General features: G+C 43.3%; 1 long non-coding RNA gene across 1 annotated transcript in view; it reads right to left on the bottom strand.

Annotated features, from left to right (window-relative positions):
• The window catches only part of LOC138952117 (uncharacterized), a 132115-nt gene extending 116607 nt beyond the window's left edge, over window positions 1-15508 (bottom strand). The window contains exon 1 of the long non-coding RNA XR_011451304.1: window positions 15392-15508. This is a non-coding gene — a long non-coding RNA (uncharacterized lncRNA). The remainder of the gene's footprint in view (window positions 1-15391) is intronic.
• Window positions 15509-18689: the final 3181 nt, after the last annotated feature.

The raw sequence follows: 18689 nt of genomic DNA, 5'->3' as shown, positions 1-18689 counted from the left end.
TACATCTACTGGTACATTTACCTTTGGGTCGACGTACTACTAAATGTAACGTTTATTGTAGACAAAACAAAACGTTACATCTACTGGTACATTTACCTTTGGGTCGACGTACTACTAAATGTAACGTTTATTGTAGACAAAACAAAACGTTACATCTACTGGTACATTTACCTTTGGGTCGACGTACTACTAAATGTAACGTTTTGTTTTGTTCATAATAAACGTTCCAATGACCTATGATTCTTGTGTTTTGATTGTGAATTGTTGAATGTTGGCAGTCAGTCTGTGTTTTGATGTGTACTTGTATGGATCATGTCAGCCACAATTGCCCAAGCCTTAGTAACACTTGCAAACTTGATCCCCAAAAGGCTGAACTACACATTCAGAGTAATACTGTATATACTGAGAATTTTAAACAAGAACAAGTGTACTAATCGTATTGTGCATCCTTAGACCTGGCCGCTGTGATTTGTTTCAGATTCGTTTTATTCATTCCGACATATGTTGAAATGTGCGTGTAGCAGATAGAGAAGCTGTGAAATACCCACACCACTGACACAAAAGGCGTATCATTGCACTATCACCCGTGCTGAGTGTTATGTAACCCGTCCATCGTATAAACTATTGCATGTCCAACATAGGCAATTTAGACCTGACGGACAGTAAGCCCCATAATTGTCGTTCGTGTAACCCGGAAAAGCCCAACAGGCAAGAAGGACAGAGCAACCCACACCGCTCTTCTGGTCGGGGGTTACCAGTCAAATTTAGACGTATTATAGCGACAATTTAAATGTGATGAGAAAAATGTCAGATGAAATCAAAATTGACCGACCGGCAGACAATTTATTTTCCGGTAGGTTCCAATCCGAGCCGTTAAAAAAAGCGGGGAATTTACGGTCCACGCGATCAGTGGTTGCGTGTGTTTTATGCTATCCTGGAGCGGCTTAGCAACGACTCGGACCAAGATCGTTCAGGTAGCTCTGGAAACCAGAAGGGACAATGCAATCGGTTACGCGTCTGAACGATGACTCGCATAATTTGTTTATTTTTCTTTGGGGGGGGGGGGGGGGGGGAGAGACAGCGAGTTTAGGGACTTAGGAGAAGGCTGTGCCATATAACTATATGGCTTGCTATTTCTGCAGAACTCTAATATCCGTGGCTCGAACACCTGGCAGAAGTGAAGAGTCGGGCTTTGAGTGATTCCTGCTTCTGTGACAGGATGATTGCGTTTGAAAGTCAATCTTGTCCAAGTTGATAGGAAGGTATGAAATGAATTCCTATCGGTAGTGATAAAAGTGGTTGTTTTCCCCAATAAATCAATATGTCTTGAGTTTTTTGTGTCCCTTTTCTATTTGGCAAAGGTCAATGATTAATCTGTTATGTCGCTTTGGTATTTCTCAAATTATTACTGTTATCAAAACTGTATTTATTATTCGACATTTGAAGACCACTCGGGTCACTGTTTGTTCGGGATTACACCAGTGTCATTTTAAAGGGGTGCGAGCGAATACACTGAGTATTTTTGTGTGTTCAAAACTGACTTGAGTTGTACAGTCTCAGAATTTTTTATTTGTTTTCATGTTGGGTTAACTTGAAAAAAAATGTATTTAGTTTTTTTACAAGTGTTTTTCCTCTTACAATTTGACTCCCGTTTGCTTACTTTTGCACCCTACCTCTTCCCTCTTTACTCCAACATGTGTCATTTTCCCCAAATTGTATGAATGTCAAGTGTTGATACTAGTCATAACATTACCCTTTCTTTTAACAATGCATCAAAACCAGCAGGAGGCAGGTTCTCAAAAACCCTTTCTGCTATTTATATTTACGTAAATGTTGCTGACACTTTCACATAAAAATGTGTTGTTGTTTTTTTCCTCTTTATATGTGCCAATGAAGGATACATATGTCACTGTTTGCTGTAGTCTCTTAGAACTAGTTGTGTTGATATATATTACTGACTGTAAAATTGTTTTGCCTTTTGGGATGTTTTGTGGAAATCCAGTCTTACAAGAATATATCTGTGCTGCACACAAAAAGACGAAAATAATGCTTCATGTTGCAGAAAATTCATGTTTTTGATTTTGTGATGTATTCCTTGATATTCTTATTTCCGACATGATACATTCTCAGCCTTTACCTCATGTATTTACCTTTGGTTTCATGCTTTACCTAAGAGTGGTGGTTTCCATCGTTGTGGTTTTTGTGTCAAACACTTTGTTTTACTCTCTCGTTTTATGATGTCCATGGTGATGGAATGCTTCTACTGCATAACAATCAAATGTGTGCTCGGTGCTCTAAATATGGATTAATATACCTCCTCCTCTTCTTCCTCCTCCTCTTCTTCCTCCACGTTTTCTTCTTCTTCTTGTCCCTCCACTTCTCTCCTCATCCGCTTTCTCCTCCCTGACTTTATTTCTCTTCCTCTGTCATTGCTATCATCACATTAGTTCAGTCTCATTTGATAATGATCTTTGTAGGTGTTAGTTCTTTTATGTAAACTAGGAAACAAGCTTGACAAATACATCGGACATTTTGCTGTCTGACTTCTCAGACATTAACCTTTGTCTGTTTGTCAATACCCCCCCCCCCTCCCGCTCCCAACCTGTACTATGTTCATTCATTTAGTGTTTCATTGGTTACTTAAGTTTGGCTAATTGCATTTTGTTGATCTCTTTCTTTCCATCCCATTTTTGTTAACATCGGATTCAACGCTGTTGGAGTCTTCGTCTTCGTCTTCTCGTTCGCTACCGCTGTTGGAGTTAAGCTCCTTATTTTACTTTTTCGCAGTTACCATCGTTGATTTGCATTTGTCGCAGGCACCTTCCTTACTTTTCTCTCGTCGCAGCTACCTTCGTTGTTTTACTTTTGTAAGTTTGAATTACCTTCATTTTCGGCGCTTTTAATGAACAAGCTGCGCTCTGCCCGGGCTTGGTTTTTTTTCCGCCTATTATGTTGTTGACGGGCGTAGGTGTTCGTTATGTAGGGGAGGTCAGAATATTGTAGAGGGGCACAGGATAATGATGTGGGTTGTTAACAAGAATGAGCCGAGTGTCCGTGTGGGGTCAACGCAGCTCCGTGATAACCATGCAGCACCGTAATGATGTTGTGCAGCTAACTGTCTCCACTGATTGCTTCCCCGCTCTCTGTCCACCACCATCTCATTATGTAGTCAGTTTTTAATGGTTTTGTTTCTTTTTGAGAAAAAAAAGGATTGGAACAAATATATAATATATACAGGGATGTAGTTTTTGTCGTCGGCAGTCGTCGAAACGCATGCATAAACTTATATTATTTAGAATTCCCCAAAACTTTGTCCTTTTTATGCTTGGAAAAAAAGTGGTACCGAGGATTGCCTAAAAATTCTAAAGAAAACGAAACTTTTATGGCCATTTCAGCAATTTTGTCGAAGAATATAAATTCTAGCAACACCCCTGAACATAGCTATGAAGTATGTGTACCTGCGTTTTTGCCCTTAAGTCCGATTCGCAGCCCTTTTCGTTGTTGGTTTCAGTACAGCTTGATTTTCTGCTTCTGTTAGTTTTTTGTTATCCTCTAGTAAGGGTGGTAAAGTTAAGCTAGGTGACGTGCGGCAGGACCAGGTTGGACACGTAGGGGGTTATGATCGGTGATCTGTCACGTGCGTTCTTCACTACAGGGGATCACCTTTTTCCGCATAGCGAAATACAGTTTCCAGCCACTATTTTTTTGATGGTGAGATTCTGTGATGAACTCGACCTGACTTGTCTGTCTGTCCGAGCCGAGACCCCCGTCTGATGGTGAGAGGTTGACGCCAAGTCTGTTGTGACGGTCTGGCGTGCCGAACGATGCCAATCCCCTCACAGACTTAGCAGGTCAGGTGAAAACTTGGTGAGTTCGTTCCCTCAATCCCCCCTCCACCCTCTTGCTCCCCCTGGGTCTCCCCCTGCCCCTCCCACGTATCCTCCTCGAGCTGTGGGGTTAGTGTCCGGACCGGAGGGGCAGAATTTTGTCCATGTGCGTGCACAGGTTGGCGTGTTGTCTCTTCCCGTTCCGCGTTTAATTCCTCACTTGTCTCAATCCTGTCTCTTCAGTCCCGAACCGCGCTCCCGTTTTGTTTGTTCTTTAGGGCTGAGGCAGGGCTGGGTGTGACGTCAGCTGTGAAATACGCCCGGGAGCCGTCCCTTTCCGCCCTGTCTTTCTCATTGTGCAACCTCGCTTCTGTCCTTGTTACCCCCCACCATCCAACACACCTCCCGTCTCTAGCCTGTTTCTCCATCATGTCCGCTGTGATAGTTACTATCATTTCCCCGTCTTTCTCATTGTGCAACCTCGCTTCTGTCCTCGTTATCCCCCACCATCCAACACACCTCCCGTCTCTAGCCTGTTTCTCCATCATGTCCGCTGTGATAGTTACTATCATTTCCCCGTCTTTCTCATTGTGCAACCTCGCTTCTGTCCTCGTTACCCCCCACCATCCAACACACCTCCCGTCTCTAGCCTGTTTCTCCATCATGTCCGCTATAGTTACTATCATTTCCCGTCTTTCTCATTGTGCAACCTCGCTTCTGTCCTTGTTACCCCCCACCATCCAACACACCTCCCGTCTCTAGCCTGTTTCTCCATCATGTCCGCTATAGTTACTATCATTTTGGACACAAATATTGAGTAGTCAGTCAGTCAGCCCCCCCCCCCCCCCCGTACCACACACCCACACGTACTCACACACACTCACTCCTAGCGGTTCTCCTCCAGATCTTCGTCGTTTCCAATCGTCTGTTTTCACAATTTTTGTTGTTAATGGTCTTTCTGGTATTTTGCCGATTGAAGTTGATAATTCTGTTTTCTGAATGACTCTTTTTGTCTTTTTACTGTAGATAGAGAGGTGCATTGCTTGAGAGTGCAGTGGGCTGATAGGAAGATGATTGCACAAAAGCGAATGAACAAAAATGATTGCGCAAAAGAGAATTGTTTGTCGTTCAGTTGTTGGTGCAATGTGAGTGTTTGCACAGCATGTTGATGCTCGGGAGAAAACAGCTTTTCTTCCTGACTGGAAAGGGGATTGGGCATTGGTGAAGGGAGGAGGAAGAACCGGTGATTGGGGGGGGGGGGGGGGGGGGGGGCAGGTGGTGATGTTAGAGGGTGAAGTCATGCAGGAGGATGGACAAGGGGATTGCTGAGAGGGTTAGGGAGATGGGGGGTTGGCGTAGAAGGGACCTAGGTTGAAGGAATATAGGAAGACGCTATAGAACAAAAGGACTTAGCGCGGAGCATAATGGCAGCAGGGATATCAATAACGACGGGAGAAGACTGAACGGCCAGCACATGGTTACGACCCTGGAACTAATCATCCATCTCTCCCCTGATCCGCTTTGCTTCTTGCGGTCCCCTCGTCACCACTTTTTTCTCCCTGCTGCCCACACCACACTCGTCGACGACAGCAAAGTGCTTGCCCCTATCAAGCCCAGGATTTTCTGCCTGTCCGCTTCTCCCGTGTAATGGTCCTGTTCTGTCTGCCCGTCTCTCCGTGTGTCAGGGGCGTTAGAATGTTGGGCAGGTCGTTGAGGTCTTATGTCCAGCTCGTTGCGGGCTTCTTACAGATCTGGCCTATTAGCTGCAACGCTGAAGACTCGGGCAGCTTTTTCTTCTAATTCTTATTGATCTTGATCGTGAGCAGATTGTGGAGTCTTTGATATATGACTGTCTTAGCCACCTGGACTTGTGGCTGGCAGGTCGTTGAAGTCTTTGCGGAATCAGGTGCTTAGCGACCTGTCGTCTCGTTTTGTGGAGTCTTACCCCGCGTAGACCCAGTGTTTAGTTGCCCATGTTATCAGCTTAGTTGCCCATGTTATCAGCTTAGCACGGGAAGAAACAACTTGTAGCTGGAAGATGCCAGGGGGAACGTGAAGATGTTGCCATCGTGGCAGCAACATGGAGTCTTGTGACAGCGCTTGACGATTCATGGACCACTTAATTGTAGCGGATCGCCTGTTCATTGTAGCATGTTCCCAATAAACATGCCAGAACTGGGCCACTGCTGGCTTTTTGCTGGCAAGTTTGGTAAAGCTGGCCATAAAAAAACCAACACTGGGCCAATTATGGTTTGCCAACAAAGGCCCAGTTATGGCTTGCCATCACTGGCCCATCTCTGGCATTCCAGTAATATTGTCGGCCAGTAAAATGCCTTAATTGGCCCACTGTTGGCACGCCATTGGTGGCCCAGTGCTTGTTTGCCAGCATTGGGCCATAGGTGGCGATTTGCTGGCAATTATAGGTGGGTTTTTGCTGGCACGCCAGCAGTGGGCCAATGCTGGATAATTGCTGGCAAGAAGATCTGCGACAGCACAGCGGTATGACTTTCTCACTTGGAGTGACGTAATGTACAAACAAATGTCGAAATATCTTGACGTCACTCGTGATGATGACGCATTGTCAACTAAATCCGGCCCGCGGTGGTTCTGCAGATGTCCGGTTATTTGTTTTGCATTCAACTTCAAGGAATTTCCAAAGCACCTTCTTCGATTTCAGTACGCGTCCGATCTCCTCCGGCTAGAAGCAAGCGTGGTGAGTTTCACAAACAGTTGTGTGAGCAGGTCGTCGCAACGGCGTTAGATCTAGTATCTTCTTGTTCTTTTCCTCCGTTGTCGGTCTTTTTTTCAACTTTCTTCTGCTGGACGTTTGAGTCAGTTCGCAAAATATAATAGACTTTAAGAAGTCGTCCTCTCTGTAAGAAAGAATCTGCGCGCGCACGCGCGTGTGTGTGTGTGTGTGTGTGTGTGTGTGTGTGTGTGTGTGTGTGTGTGCGCGCCCGCGCGCGCGGTTGTGTGTGTGTGTGTGTGTGCGCCCGCGCGCGCGGTTGTGTGTGTGTGTGTGTGTGTGTGTGTGTGTGTGTGTGTGTGTGTGTGCCTTTTTCCTTTCTTTGTGTGATTGAGTTTGTTTTGTCTCTGTCAAAAGAAAAGCACCATAGGCATTACCATAAGCTTACTTGTAACCAAACAAATTGCATCTTGTGAATGTTGACATTGAGTATGTGTCTATTCACTCCAGGACAAAGATTTGTGCAAGTGTCTGACTGCCCAACTGGATAAGATGCAGCTCGCCTGGGTCTCAGTTCCTGAGAGAAACGCAAGAGAGCTGTCCGAGACAACGTAAGCTTCGCAGGTTAGATCAAAATACATATTCCTGTTGACCCCTTACTTCTGCTTGGCATTTTAGTCAGTTCAGAAAATATGATAGATTACAAGAAGTCGTCCTCTCTGTGAGAATGCCTCTGTGTGTGTATGTGTGTGTGTGTGTGTGTGTGTGTGTGTGTGTGCGCGTGTGTGTGTGCGCGTGTGTGTGTGCGCGTGTGTGTGTGTGAGCGCGCGCGCGTGCGTGCGTGCGTGTGCTGTTTGCTTGCATGCCTGCGTGTATGCTTGCGTTTGTTTGGTTGTTTGGTTGTGTGTGTGTGTGTGTGTGTGTGTGTGTGTGTGTGTGTGTGTGTGTGTGTGTGTGTGATATGGAATAATGAATTAAAACCAACAAAACTCGTTTGCTTTCATGTTTCAAGAGGTGAACGGCAGGAGGACTTGAGAGTTTCAATGGCTTACCGTAGGCTACGACGTCAGGACAAAGAAAAGAAGCGTTATCTCAACGTTGCGGATGCGAACAGAGAAATGACAGAATCAAGACAATCCTACGGAGGTTTACTGGGAAGTGAACAAGAAACATTCCTGCCTTTGGTCATCATGTCTCGAGTGTGAAATTTAGAACGCTGTACAAATAAAATAAAACAGTGAGCAACTGAAAACAAAGCCTACGTTTCTGTAATGTTTCGGTAATGAGTCGTTGCTGTTTGGAAGCTTTACATTTGTTTTGTTTTTAATATATATTACTGTATTGTTGTTGTGCCCGCTATAACTGCGTTGATGACGATATTCTGTCAAAACCACTGCCTTTACTTGCCAGATAAGTTACACGACAAATGTGATTAGCATTTCAATTGCATTTTACTGATGAATTTGATAATTACGCATATGCATATTGCTAATGTACAGCTTGACAGCATTGCCCTTTGCTTTATTTGCGCACGTCTTGCCGCCAGCATGGGTTGAAAAGTCCATTGATGTGCTGTGTTTTGTTATTGTTATTACATTCACAGTAAAAAATGACAAAACAAAGCATATTTATAGACTTCTAACAACCATATATGGGCTAACAAGACTGTGCAGATCGAGTACATGAATAGAGCCGTCATTCTATCCGAATCAGTGGTATTGGTATATTTCCTGCAACTTATTGGCATTTTGTTGGCAATGGTAAAGACAGAAATATGGCATTTTGCCGGGCCAGTTGTGGCCCGGTAATTTCAGCAGGTAAAGGGCCATTAACGGAAAATATATGGAAAAAAGTTTTTTTTTATATGGAACTAAAAACCTGCAAAATGCTGGCAAAATGCTGGCGAAATGCTGGCGAAATGCTGGGTTTTTGATGGCAAGCCATCAATAAGCCATCAAATAAATGATGGGTTTTTGCTGGCAAAATTCTGGCAAAATGATGGCAAGCCATCAAAAAGCCATCAAATAAATGATGGGTTTTTGCTGGCAAAATTCTGGCAAAATGATGGCAAAATGATGGCAAGCCATCAAAAAGCCATCAAATAAATGATGGGTTTTTGCTGGCAAATTGCTGGCAAATTGCTGGAAAAATGATGGCAAGCCATCAAAAAGCCAGCAAATAAATGATGGGTTTTTGCTGGCAAAGTGCTGGCTTGCCAGTGATGGCCCATCAATTTGCCAATGTGCATACGGGTAATATGCCAGCATTGGGCCATAGGTGGGCCTTTGATGGCAGTAGTTCTGGCAACTGGCATTGCCATCAAAACGCCAGCAGTGGCCCAGTTCTGGCATGTTTATTGGGTTGTTTTCCCCTCTAATACAAAGCTGATTATTATTTTTTTTCTTCTTATCTTTTCATGTAAAAATAATCTTCTTCTGTGTGTTGTTGTGTTCATATGAGCGATGGGTAGACCGGGTTTGGGAATTGGGGTGACCGATAGAACATTGGCATGCACAGGGGGAGGGGGGTGACCGATACAAATAACACTGGCATGAACGGTGGAGGGAGATGACCTATAGAACACTGGCATGAACGGTGGAGGGAGATGACCTATAGAACACTGGCATGAACGGTGGAGGGAGATGACCTATAGAACACTGGCATGAACGGTGGAGGGAGATGACCTATAGAACACTGGCATGCACGGACAGAAAATAAGCTTGGGGGTGCAACTGGAACAGGGGGAAACAGCGACGAAGGGATGGATGGAGGATGGGTTGGAGGCTGGGTGCGGTGTCTCCAGGACAGAGGTGGAAACATAATTGGCCCAGTTTAGCAGCATGGTGGCAGCGTTCACTTCCTTCACTAGAATTATCAATAGTGAGGACATACTCAACCAGTGTGCCTATATCGTCATGCTAAACTTTCCAAAGCTGCTATTTCTCACCTCTTCAGAGGACTAAGACTTTGTTTCCTCATCATTGGGGTCTTCAAGCACCTTTGGAGAACCCTAACCCAGAACATCAAGTACGCGGAACTGAGAGTAATATTATCCTGTATTCAAGTGTAATTTCTATGCCACATTCTCAAAAACTCACGCTTATTTTAGAATTAATTGCTCATGCTGATATTTAGTTTAAAGTTCTATAGAAAATGGTTAAATTCTGGAACTGAAGACGGGGTTAAGTCGGGCTGGAGGCGTCAATGGACTTCGCCTTAATTCCACGTTCAGAAAGAAAAACATGGACATTAATTCGAACAGAAAATGGCCTTTAGGATTACGGAAACAATAACAAGAACAACCCGGGTTGAGTATTAGGATGAATGTGCAATGAACAGATACAAACGATACAAAGGCTGCATGAGAAGTAGGAGGAAGAAAGAGGGGGGGGGGGGGGCTGGGGGAGTAAAGCGAGAGGACGGAAGATAGACAGCGAGAGGAGGAGGAGGAGAAGAAATAGACAGAAAGAGAGGGAGGGGGAAGAGAAGAGGGAAAGAACTAAGAATGAGAGAGAGTGAAAGATGGCAAAGGGAAAGAGGGACAGAGAGACGAACAAGTAGTGAGAGAGGAGGAGGAGGGGAGATAGAAAAACAGGAGAGGGGGGGGGGGGGAGGCGAAAAAGAATAAAGGAGATAGAAAAGAAAAGTCAGACATTTGACAAATTAGCTGGAGGGAGAGAAATAAATAGTGAAAGACAGAGAGGACAGAAAACGGAAAGACAGACTGAGAGGAGGGAGAAAGAGAGAGGGGAACAAACAGTGAGAGCGAGAAGAAAAGGCAGAGAGAGCGAGAGATTGGCGGGCTGGGTGTGCAGCAGGAGAAGGGACAGTGTATGATCGATCGTGTGGCGATCCGGCCCTCATCCCTCACTTAGCCCTTGCGCTCTTAATCAAATCCACACCGACACGATCGAATGGGATTACTTCTCCGCTGGGTCTGGCCTCACAGCCCCTCCCCCCTCTTATCACGCCACTCCCCCTCCATCACTCCCGTCCATTCCTCTCTCTCTGTCTCCCTCTCTCTCTGTGTCTCTCTCTCTCTCACTCCCCCCCCCCCCCCCCCCCCCCCCCCGTTTGTGTAGCTTCTGAAAATGACGGCTTACTTTTGGAGGGTTTCTTTTATTCGGCGAAGAAGAAACACGCTGACTGTTGATAACATTCCATATATTTATGGTGTTAAACGTGACCTTTCCTGACCGATAAATAATCAGGTCTGCAATCTTGTTCTACTTTGGGAAGCTGAAGATGGGAACTGATACTTTTCTGGGGGTTCATTTCATAAGCTCTGTCAACGTACTTGTGTACGCTTGTTTGTATCTCTGCTCCAAAGAAATCATGCTTATTGGATTATGAAGTACCATGTCATACCCAAGCTTGTCTTGGAGTGGCTTAGACGTAAGTTTATATTAGAATTGCCAATGAAGCCTTTGACGAAAATAGCCTTGTTTACTCTAACAACCCGACTAATGCTGCAGTGGATGTGTTGCGGACACAATGTCGTTTGACATGTTTAAAATATCTCAAAAACGCTAGAAATAAGCGGAAAGCGAATGACGTGCTTGCTTACTGCTTGCATGCATTATTTCTTAGCCAACGCTGAAAAGTTAAAAAAGAAAATCAAAAGATTTAAATCCTGCTTTTGAGTGCCAAAAGTGAGCGCCGAAAACATCTGAAAATGGTACCAAACCGACAGTCCAGGACTATGCAAAGAATCTTTGCTAATCTGTCAGAATAGATTTTCTAGAACCACATTATGCCTAATGTACGTACATACATGTTTTTTGATTACTCTGCAGATGACGTTTTGTCACAAAAAAAGGCAACAAGTTAAACCCTCACTTGAGGATTGTTCGTGTTGATTCCAATGTTCTGCACAAGACATGGAATTCAGTAACGAACACATTGCTAGAGATAAGGGTTTTGATAAGAGTTTTGCATGGTGATTGAGGGGAATGCCGAGATGGTTGTGTAGAGAGCAGTATAGATGGAAGGGTGGGTGGCTAGGTAGAGGAGATGGGTGGGTAGATCGAGTAGATGGGTGGGTAGATAGATAGAGATGACACAGGCAGTGATTGGTCGGCATGGCGTGCAGTGACGCTGAGTTGAGCGCCGTGCATGACGGGGTGAGGGATGTTCGGGGCGATAATCTGACAGCCACGTTGCTGCACTGCTCCGCTCGGATGCACGCAGCGGCCGCGGCTCCGTCATGCTGCACGACAACACTCGTGTCCGCTCTGCTCTCTGTTTCAGTCCGCTAGCTGTCGTCCGTCCATCTTGTCCTGTCAGTCTGGTCTTTGGCTTCATCATGTGTGTTGTCACGCTTTGTCACAGCATTCCTATCGTCTCTCTAGTCTTCTGCAGTCTGTCTGTCATTCACGTGTCTGTCTCTCTGTTCTTTGGCTGCTTTTATGTTATGTTGCCTCTGTTGTATTCTTTAATCCGCTGTTGTCTGTCCGTCAATACTGTGTTTGTTCTTTGGCTGCTTTTATGTCATTTTGCACAAAGAACCGGCGTGTCGCCTCTGTTGTCTTCTACCTGCTGCTGTCTGTCCATTCATTCATTTGTCGGTCCTTCTGTTCTGTGGCTGCTTCTATATCATGTTGCACAAACAACGTCGCCTCTGTTGTCTTCTTCAGTTCGCTGCTGTCTGTTCATCATTCATGTGTCGGTCCTTTTGTTCTTTGGTCACTTCTATGTCATGTTCCACACATAACGTTCATGTCGCCTCTCTTGTCTTCTGTTGTCCGCTTCTGACTGTTCATCATGTATCTGTCTGTCCTACTGTTCTTTGGATTCTTTTTCTCCATCACAGCACATGCACGATAACATCCATGTTGTTTGTGCACTCTCTGCCCGGCCCTGCTGTCTGACTGTCAGTTGCTTTCTGTCTGACTGTCAGTTGCTTTCTGTCTGACTGTCAGTTGCTTTCTGTCTGACTGTCAGTTGCTTTCTGTGTGACTGTCAGTTGCTTTCTGTCTGACTGTCAGTTGCTTTCTGTCCGACTGTCAGTTGCTTTCTGTCTGACTGTCAGTTGCTTTCTGTGTGACTGTCAGTTGCTTTCTGTCTGACTGTCAGTTGCTTTCTGTCTGACTGTCAGTTGCTTTCTGTCTGACTGTCAGTTGCTTTCTGTCTGACTGTCAGTTGCTTTCTGTCTTTCTGTTGTGTTGCAATGTTTGGTTATGATCTCTTTTGTTGTTAATGTTAATGTCTGACCCCACGGCGTAGGACCAATCAAGCGTGTCCAACTATCTCTATTTTCCTTTCGAGCATAGATCTATTCTTTGGCGTCCTGTGCAGTGCTGTCGGTGTCTGTCATTGGATCAAGGCTCGGAACCAGACCTGTGCAGCGCATTGTTACAATACAACTTTTCTTTGAGTTCTTTCGTTATGTTGAATTAAGTGATGGCGGCAAATGGCCTGCAACGTATCTGTCCCGATTTTTCTGTGGCGGTTGTCCATTCTCATGAATGGCTTTGTCCTTCTGTCTTTATAGCATTCACTGACTGTAGACAACAACGTGTCATGCTCTGTCTCAGATGTTCCTTCTTCTGAAAGGATCCATGTTTGTGTATCGTTATTAGTTACTTTGATGTCTGCCATCAGTTATGGGCTAATAGCCATGCCTGCTCCACGTTGTATTAAAGAGTCTCTAGGTCGTGTTGATACTCTTTATTGCAGGACTCGTTCACTACGGTCTGTTAGTGCATGTGCTGCTAAATTGTATGTGAAAAGAAAATTGTTCGACTTACAAACTAAACTTACATCAATCGCTTAGAAACCTTCATAATAAAAACATCGCCATTACTGTCCACTTTGTCCTGTCGCAATATAGTGTGTTGTGCATAATTATTCCAAACAGTTCAATATTTTCAGGAGCAAGAATTCGGACAATCATTTTTCAGAGTGTGTGGTTCGCTCTACCTGCTTCCTGCTCTGTAACTCGTTTTGCCTGCTTCCTGTCATGCAGTGTTTGTGAACTGTGTTTTGACGACTCATCAAGTGAAGTCAATCTGCTACCCCCCGCGGGTTAGGGGGAGTCCCATATTGGTTGGGACGAGAAAGAATTTACCCGATGCTACCCAGCATGTCGTAAGAGGCGACTAACGGTTCTGTTTCTCCTTTTACCCTTGTTAAGTGTTTCTTGTATAGAATATAGTCAATGTTTGTAAAGATTTTAGTCAAGCAGTATGTACGAAATGTTAAGTCCTTTGTACTGGAAACTTGCATTCTCCCAGTAAGGTCATATATTGTACTACGTTGCAAGCCCCTGGAGCAATTTTTTGATTGGTGCTTTTGTGAACAAGAAACAATTAACAAGTGGCTCTATCCCATCTCCCCCCTTTCCCCGTCGCGATATAACCTTGAATGGTTGAAAACGACGTTAAACACCAAATAAAGAAAGAAAGTTTTGTTGGTTTCTGCTGGATACGGTTGAGTGTTTTCCTCTGTATCAAGCCTTTTCTGTTCGAGGATCTGAAATGCTGAGTTTCACACCAAATTCAAACGAAGATTCCGATGTCTTTAGAAACCTATTTTGAACATGAAAGATGGATAATTGTGCGTGTCATAATTTATTGTATTGCTTCGGTAGTCAATTGTTCAGATATGTAAACCACCCCAGCCCTTACCCCCTATATACCCATCCGCGGCCTTCCGATAACACCCCCCCCCCCCCCCCACCGTCTGTTTTGACCATTTCTTGTATCTTTCCTTGGGTTTGGCACATTCGCTATTTACGATAAATGAGGTTTTCCCGGCTTTAGTATTTTCTCTTATTCCTAGAGCAGTGTATTATTGTGTCCCTTGTTATTGTGCTAAGATCACCATTTTACGTAGCTGGTATCAGCCTGTGGATAGAAACATGTCTTGTCATAATGTCGTCTGTGGAATGTGGATAGTATAAACGGCGTTTGTATTAGCCGTACTTTTGTACTTTTAGCGAACATTCAGGTTATTGTCTTCTGATTCTTGGCACTGTACATCTCACACAAACTGTAGATTCCTTACGGGAACACCAACTGCTGCTTGCGCTTGTAAAGTCGAAAGTAAGGTTAAACTGTGATACACATTTATGTAGCTCTGATTGTACAGATTGCTTGAAACGTAAAACCTCCACGGCTGCATACTTGACGCAGTGTTTTCTTTGGAGGGGTTCTTTGTCCATCGATTGCTTTGGCTTGTTTCTATGTCTCAGCCAATGATATTAGAGCATTTTTGCATAACAATGATAATTTTGACGTCCTGTGTTTTGAGTTGTGGGCATTATAGCAAGAATTGATATGTTTATGTAAACACAGAAAGCCACGTGTTAGTTGTGTAAATGGCAACGTTTCCTTTCTCTTTCATAAACAAAAATCAGACTAAATACCAATCCGGAAGTTCCTTGTATATGTAAGATAGTCCACACAATTACTGATAACTAAAACCAATATGAAGAAAGTCGATTCACGCCGTTAAATCAACGCTTTTTTACATTTCGTCATGTTTTGACTACCGCCCTGATATGGCCCTTTGTGGTCGGCTGGGCGTTAAGCAAACAAACAAACAAACAAACAAATGTTTTGACTGGCACCCCCCGCGGGTTAGGGGAAAGAATTTACCCGATGCTCCCCAGCATGTCGTAAGAAGCGACTAACGGATTCTGTCTCTCCTTTTATCCTTGTATAGACTATAGTCAATTTTTGTAAAGATTTTTAGTCAAGCAGTATGTAAGAAATGTTAAGTCCTTTGTACTGGAAACTTGCATTCTCCCAGTAAGGTCATATATTGTACTACGTTGCAAGCCCCTGGAGCAAATTTTTGATTAGTGCTTTTGTGAACAAGAAACAACTGACAAGTGACTCTATCCCATCTCCCCCTTTCCCTGTCGCGATATAACATTGAGCGGTCGAAAACGACGTTAAACACCAAATAAAGAAAGAAAAAATGCTTTTGTGAACAAGAAACAATTGACAAGTGGCTCTATCCCATCTCCCCCCTTTCCCTGTCGCGATATAACCTTGAACGGTTGAAAACGACGTTAAACACCAAATAAAGAAAGAAAAAATGCTTTTGTGAACAAGAAACAATTGACAAGTGGCTCTATCCCATCTCCCCCCTTTCCCTGTCGCGATATAACCTTGAACGGTTGAAAACGACGTTAAACACCAAATAAAGAAAGAAAAAATGCTTTTGTGAACAAGAAACAATTGACAAGTGGCTCTATCCCATCTCCCCCCTTTCCCTGTCGCGATATAACCTTGAACGGTTGAAAACGACGTTAAACACCAAATAAAGAAAGAAAAAATGCTTTTGTGAACAAGAAACAATTGACAAGTGGCTCTATCCCATTTCCTCCCTTTCCCCGTCACGATATAACCTTCGTGGTTGAAAACGACGTTAAACACCAAATAAAGACAGAATGTTTTGACTGGCGATGACTGGTTTTCAGTGTTGATGTTTAAGTTTCAAGGCGACAGATTGTCTATCTGTTTTGATATCGATTCACGCGATTTGTTTTAATTGTTTATGTTTCAAGGGAAAACATCATGCTTGAGACGCGAGTGACAGTTCGTTTATGTAAATTCATGAATTTCTTATGTGTTTTCATTACATACATGTGCTGATTTCCTTTTAAGAGATACTGTGCAAGCAAAGACTACAATCTTAATCTATGCTGAACTATTTCACAAATGTCTGTTACTGATTTACGATCGCTATCTGTTGGATCACCAACCACTGGCCCACGCAGTCACATTTTATTTACTCAGTGACAGAGAAAACAAAACCAGATTAAACGGATAAAGAAATGGTGGTAAATCGTCACCTTTTCTAATAAGCATATAGAATTCAAGAAACCAGCTATTTAAAGTCTTGTAAATGTTGCTATGACGCTATGATTATTCAGCAGCATTTCTGGTTGCCACGTGTTTTAACTGTGCATACAACCTTCGGTGTGTGTTGATGTGCGGTATAGTTTTTTATTTGTTTTCTCTCAGTTGCTTGTTTATTTATCACGACTCTGTGCCTGTGGTGCTATATATAGCTGTAACTGGTCCCCCATCACCGCCATATTAAAGCCATGTGAAAAATATTACTTTGTGTGCCTGTGAGTGGTGTTGAGCATATTATGTTAGCAGTGACATTTTGTTCGTGCGCATGCATGCTTGAGAGAGAGCGGGAGAGGGAATGTGTAGCATGCTTGAGAGAGAGCGGGAGAGGGAATGTGTATGCGTGTTTGTGTGCGTGTGGTTTGTTTGTGTATGTGTGAGTGTTTGTGTGTGTGTGGGGGTGTGAGAACGTACGTGCGCTGATTTATGCACGAACACTGTCGCATTGATCATGCAGTTGTTGATGAAAGGTTGGAAGTTTTTTTTTTTAATCGAAGTAAACAATTAAATTGAATTTTTTTTTTAAATACTTCTCTTTGAACACTCATAACCGCATAAAAACACACAGACAGAGACATGAACACAAAGGGATGCACACAGAATGACACACACACACACACGCACATATTTCAAGCTTTTGTACCCCTCTCTTTTTACATTTAGTCAAGTTTTGACTAAATGTTTTAACATAGAGGGGGAAATCGAGACGAGGGTCGTGGTGTGTGTGTGTGTGGGTGTGTGTGTGTGTGTGTAGAGCGATTCAGAGTAAACTACTGGACCGATCTGTATGACATTTTTGACTCACATGCGAAGCAAAAGTGAGTCTATGTACTCACCCGAGTCGTCCGTCCGTCCGTCCGGAAAACTTTAACGTTGGATATTTCTTGGACACTATTCAGTCTATCAGTACCAAATTTGGCAAGGTGGTGTATGATGACAAGGCCCCAAAAAACATACATAGCATCTTGACCTTGCTTCAAGGTCAAGGTCGCAGGGGCCATAAATGTTGTCTAAAAAACAGCTATTTTTCACCTTTTTCCCATTTTCTCTGAAGTTTTTGAGATTTAATACCTCACCTATATATGATATATAGGGCAAAGTAAGCCCCATCTTTTGATACCAGTTTGGTTTACCTTGCTTCAAGGTCAAGGTCACAGGAGCTCTTCAAAGTTGGATTGTATACATATTTTGAAGTGACCTTGACCCTGAACTATGGAAGATAACTGTTTCAAACTTAAAAATTATGTGGGGCACATGTTATGCTTTCATCATGAGACACATTTGGTCACATATGATCAAGGTCAAGGTCACTTTGACCCTTATGAAATGTGACCAAAATAAGGTAGTGAACCACAAAAAGTGACCATATCTCATGGTAGAAAGAGCCAATAAGCACCATTGTACTTCCTATGTCTTGAATTAACAGCTTTGTGTTGCATGACCTTGGATGACCTTGACCTTGGGTCAAGGTCACATGTATTTTGGTAGGAAAAATGTGTAAAGCAGTTCTTAGTGTATGATGTCATTGCTAGGTTTGGCTGAAGGTCAAGGTCATGTAAAGGTCAAGCATGTGAGTCGTATGGGCTTTGCCCTTCTTGTTCATGAGAGTTCCTGGGTACGATATCCCCAGACGTTTTTTTCATTTTTTCGATAAATGTCTTTGATGACGTCATATCCGGCATTTTGTAAAAGTTGAGGCGGCACTGTCACACCCTCATTTTTCAATAACATTGATTGAAATTTTGGCAAAGCAATCTTCGACGAAGGCCGGACTTCGGTATTGCATTTCAGCTTGGTGGCTTAAAAATTAATTAATGACTTTGGTCATTAAAAATCGGAAAATTGTAATAATTTTTTTTATATAAAACGATCCAAATTTACGTTCATCTTATTCTACATCATTTCCTGATTCCAAAAACATATAAATATGTTATATTTGGATTAAAAACAAGCTCTGAAAATTAAAAATATAAAAATTAGGATCAAAATTAAATTTCCGAAATCGATTTAAAAACAATTTCATCTTATTCCTTGTCGGTTCCTGATTCCAAAAACAGATATGATATGTTTGGATTAAAAACACGCTCAGAAAGTTAAAACGAACAGAGGTACAGAAAAGCGTGCTATGCAGCACAGCGAAACCACTACCGCGCTGAACAGGCTCGTCAGTTTCACTCCGTTATGCACTAGCGGCGGACTACGGTCATTGTGAAAAAATGCAGTGCGTTCAGTTTCATTCTGTGAGTTCCACAGCTTGACTAAATGTAGTAATTTCGCCTCACGCGACTTGTTTCTTTTTGTGTGACA

This window comes from Littorina saxatilis, linkage group LG17 (assembly GCF_037325665.1).
Source record: "Littorina saxatilis isolate snail1 linkage group LG17, US_GU_Lsax_2.0, whole genome shotgun sequence".
Lineage (NCBI taxonomy): Eukaryota > Metazoa > Mollusca > Gastropoda > Littorinimorpha > Littorinidae > Littorina > Littorina saxatilis.
The sequence above is the reverse complement of the archived record's forward strand: the minus strand, read 5'-3'. Positions and strand labels throughout refer to the sequence as shown.